Raw genomic sequence first — 5056 nt, 5'->3', positions numbered from 1 at the left:
TTTTCTAAGAAGTCTACAAAGAAGGAAGAAAAGTTGGAGTTGATACACTCTGACGTTTGTGGTCCTTTAGAGGTGGAGTCTCTTGGTGGTAGTAAATATTTTCTCACTTTTATTGATGATGCTACTCGGAGAACTTGGGTTTACATGTTGAAGACAAAGAGTGAAGTGTTTGAAACTTTCAAGAAGTTTCACGTCATGGTAGAAAGGGAGACAGAAAGAAAATTGAAGTGTCTTCGATCTGACAATGGTGGTGAGTACACTTCTAAAGAATTTGAGAATTATTGCTCACACCATGGAATTAGACATGTAAAAACTGTGCCTGGCACCCCTCAACACAATGGTGTAGCAGAGAGAATGAACAGAACAATTGTGGAGAAAGTGAGATGTATGCTTAGAATGTCCAATCTTCCAAAGACATTTTGGGCTGAAGCTGTTAATACTTCAGTGTACTTGATCAATCGTTCACCATCAATTCCTCTTGGCCTTGAGATACCCGAGAGAGTATGGAAGGGTAGAGATCCTACTTATTCACATTTGAGAGTCTTTGGATGCAAGGCATACATGCATGTGCCGAAAGAACAGAGATCAAAGCTTGATTCCAAGACTAATCCTTGCGTATTTGTTGGCTATGGTGATGAGGAGTATGGTTTTAGACTCTATGATCCAGAGAAGAAGAAGGTAGTGAGAAGCAGAGATGTAGTATTCTTTGAGCACGAGATGGGCTCAGAACTTCTAAGTACAAGGTACAATTCTACTCCTACGTTGTCTTTTGATACTACTGATGTGTCTTCTGTTTCTATTCCTATATCTGTTGAGCAGCCAACAAATGAGAATGTTGAAGCAACACTTGATGGTGTTGATGAGGTACAACCAAATGAAGATGGTGATGCACCAGAATTTGATAATGATGGTGGTGGTGTAGCAGAATTTGATGATGTTCCACATGATGATCAGAATGATATAGAGGATGTTCATGAGCAGGGGGAGCAGCCAGCTCCTTTGGTGGAAGAAGCACCAGTTCGAAGGTCAACTAGAGAAAGAAAACCTTCTACAAAATATCCAAGCTCAGAGTTTGTTCTTGTCACTGATGAGGGGGAGCCAGAGAACTTTGAAGAAGTGTTGTCTAGTAAAGACAAAAATCTTTGGCTTGATGCTATGAAGGAAGAGATGGATTCCTTGAAAAAGAATGAGACATATGTGCTTGTGAAGCCTCCTAAAGGTAAGAAGGTCTTGAAAAACAGATGGGTTTTCAAGAACAAGAAAGATGGTGACAAGATAGTGAAGTGCAAAGCCAGATTGGTGGTAAAGGGTTGCAATCAGAAGAAAGGCATTGATTTTGATGAGATCTTCTCTCCTGTTGTCAAGATGACATCTATAAGAACTGTTTTAGGTTTAGCTACAAGTCTTGATTTGGAGTTGGAGCCTCTTGATGTGAAAACTGCTTTCTTACATGGTGATTTGCATGAGGAGATATATATGGAGCAACCTGAAGGGTTTGAAGAGAAGGGAAAAGAAAAGCTTGTTTGCAAGTTGAAGAAGAGTCTTTATGGGCTCAAACAGGCACCAAGGCAATGGTATCGGAAGTTTGATTCTTTCATGACAAAGAATGGTTACAATAGAACTTCAGCAGATCCTTGTGTGTATTTTAGAAATTTCCCTGGAGGTAACTTCATTATCCTTCTTTTATATGTGGATGATATGTTGATAGTTGGACAAGATGCAGGGATGATTTCCAACTTGAAGAAGGATTTGTCCAAGTCATTTGACATGAAAGACTTGGGTCCAGCTAAGCAGATCTTAGGCATGGAGATAGTTCGTGATAGAAAAGCTGGAAAGTTGTGGCTATCACAAGAAAAGTATATTGAACGTGTGCTTGAAAGGTTTAATATGAAGAATGCCAAGCCTATTAATACACCTTTAGCAGCTCACTTCAAGTTGAGTAATAGAGCTTGTCCTAAGTCAGATGAAGAAAAAACGAGTATGTCTTATGTTCCTTATTCATCTGTTGTTGGTTCTTTGATGTATGCTATGGTTTGTACTAGACCAGATATCGCAGAGGCTGTTGGTTTGGTGAGTAGATACTTATCCAATCCGGGTAAGGTTCATTGGGAAGCTGTTAAGTGGATTTTCAGATATTTGCATGGTACTTCCAAATTGAGTTTGTGTTATGGAGGTGGAAAACCGATTCTTGAGGGATATACAGATGCAGACATGGCTGGTGATCTTGATAATAGAAAGTCTACCTCAGGTTATGTGTTTACATTTTCAGGGGGAGCCATTTCATAGCAATCCAAGCTACAAAAGTGTGTAGCATTGTCTACTACTGAGGCAGAGTATATAGCAGCTGTGGAAGAATGTAAAGAGATGATTTGGTTGAAGAGGTTCCTTCAAGAGTTGGGTTTGAAGCAATGTGAGTATGTGACATTCTGTGACAGTCAGAGTGCTATGGACTTGAGCAAGAATGCCATGTATCATGCTCGTACCAAGCACATTGATATCAGATATCATTGGTTGCGGAATGTGATTGAAGAGAAAGAATTACTGTTAAAGAAAGTCCACACAGATAAAAATGCAGCAGACATGTTAACCAAGGTGGTTCCTGGAAGCAAGCTTGAGCTTTGTAATAAGCTTTCCGGGATGAGATTCAAACATTGAAGAATTTGAGTTTTTCTTCTCTCCGTGATGGGCTGGAGGGGGAGATTGTTATGGGTCCAGCCCATATTTAAAGTCCATTTATTATTAATTTTGGCTTCTTTGAGAAGCTATATTAATGTGTATTTATTGGAATGAGTTGTATTCATTTAATATAAGTGAAGGAAGAAGAAAAGACACACAAAAGAGATTTTCGGATTTGGCCTTTCTCTCTTTAGGTCAGTTCACGTTTTTGTCGATTCCCGGAGATTGAACCGTCGGATCATCACGATTTTTGGACAGGAGCTTCTAGACATATTGTTTCTTGTTCTCGCCGTTGGGATTATCGTTCGGAGGTCGGGAAGGTCTGTTCGGAGTTGGGGCAGATTGTAGATTGATTTCTTCTCTTTCTTGGTATTTGTCTACTTCTTGAAATCTCTTATTGTTTCATGATTATTGGTGGGTTATAAACCTTTTGTAAGACTTTGTTGAGTTTGTTTTGCCTCAATTTTATCATAATAAGAGAAGTAGGGTGGACTCCTCAAACGTCCCGTGGTTTTTACTCTTCACACCGAAGAGGTTTTCCACGTATAAATCTTGTGTTGTTGATTGTGGTTTTGGATTTCCATTCTTGTGGTTATAGTTGCTATTTTGATTTGGACTTGGGTTGTGCTTTGGTTGATTGTTTGTTAGATTGATCCTTGTGGTGTTGTTATTGGTATTCCGCGTATTTGATTGTTGTTATTGGTAACCCGTCTTTTGGGTCCTTCAGCAATATGGCTGAAGTACATATTCTCGGCACAAATACATGGAAAAACATTGGCTTTTTCACCAGTCAATGCCAATATGATCTCCCGTTTATTTGAATGGTTTTCTTTATTGGCGTTCTTATTTGGGGCCATTATCTTTATTTACTTTTGAGGTTGAGAAGGAACATTTTGGGTCAGTTTCATTACCCACATTGAATCAACGACATCAATATGACAATTAATGTTGGAGTATTTTGGGGAGAACTCTGTATATGTGAAGTTCTTGACTCTAGTGCTATTCATGTTTGGACAATGAAAGATAATGGTACGAAAAAGGCGTGGTCTACAGTTTTTTCCCTTAATCGCATATATTCTGACCCAATTCAACATTATGGCTCATTACAATCCACTAAGTACTTGAATGATGGGGAATTGCTAATATTTAACTCTCGTGAAGGTACTTTAGTTTACATTGAACCAAAACAAAATCGATTGAGATCTTTGAAGTTCTTCCAATTTAAAGTTGAGGCAATTGCTTATATTCTATGCTTTGCTCCACTCAAACATGCTTTATCAGGACATTATGTGAAGGTGCTTGAGGTCAAGGTAATTATGATAAAAAAGTTTTTGAGAAAATGAAGAATTAGGTGTGAAATGAATTTGAATATTGCCTATTTTTATCTCTTTCTAACGATCTTATTGCTCTATTGACCAGAGGTGCGAAGTTGAAGTTGAAGTTGCACAAAGAGCACAATAGTTGAAGAAGAGTTTCGTCGAAATTGTGATTCGAAATTGTGATTCCAATTTTGATTCTAATCACGGTTCTAATAAGTTTCATTGTGAAGGCCCATGTAACAATTGTTATCTCTTTCTAACAATTTTATTGCCTATTTTTATCTCTTTCTAACAATTTTATTGCTCTGTTGGCTTGAGTTTCGCTCCTAATAAGTTTTTATTCATGGTCACAATTTTGTAAAGGGACATGTAGACACAAACTTTTTTAAATAGAAATTGAGTTTCGCTCCAATTCCCTTAAAAATGGTAAAATCTTTGGCTGGGATATAACCAATTTGTTCATATATGAGAGTTAAGATATCAATCCATCATCTTTATTTAATATTGCATTATTCTATTATTTGTTGATTGAGCTCCATTATTGTGAAAGCATAACAATTGGGTGGAAAAGTAAAAGATTTTAATGGAAAAAAAATACCCTTAAGACATTCCAATTAATATTTTCACTACAAAATAATTGACTATAAAGGACAAAAATTAGGGACATTTTAAATATATAGTCCTCAATTTTTTGCTTACAATTTTGATTGAGGACTAATTTATTAATGGTCTGCTTTGCTTTTCCAACTTACAGTTAGGGACGAAAATATATAATAATATAATATTAAAATTTATATATTCTAAACATTAAGTTTTAGGGACAAAACTAACTCTTCCAATGATTGTATCGTGGGATTCTCCTGCTTTGTTTCGTTTCTCTGCTTCACGCCTCCTTATTTTCGTTCTTCCGTCCATTTACGGCCATCACCTCCCCTCTTCAATCATCCATGTCTATTTCATGGTTCAAATCCCCTCTCTGAGCTTTCCTTTATTTATTGGTTCCTTTTTCTTTGTATAAACTGATGGCAGACCTGTCAGCAGGGGTTGTGGTTACGGCGGCT

Source organism: Euphorbia lathyris, chromosome 7, assembly GCF_963576675.1.
Source record: "Euphorbia lathyris chromosome 7, ddEupLath1.1, whole genome shotgun sequence".
NCBI classification, from domain to species: Eukaryota; Viridiplantae; Streptophyta; class Magnoliopsida; order Malpighiales; family Euphorbiaceae; genus Euphorbia; species Euphorbia lathyris.
This window is presented reverse-complemented; position numbering follows the sequence as displayed.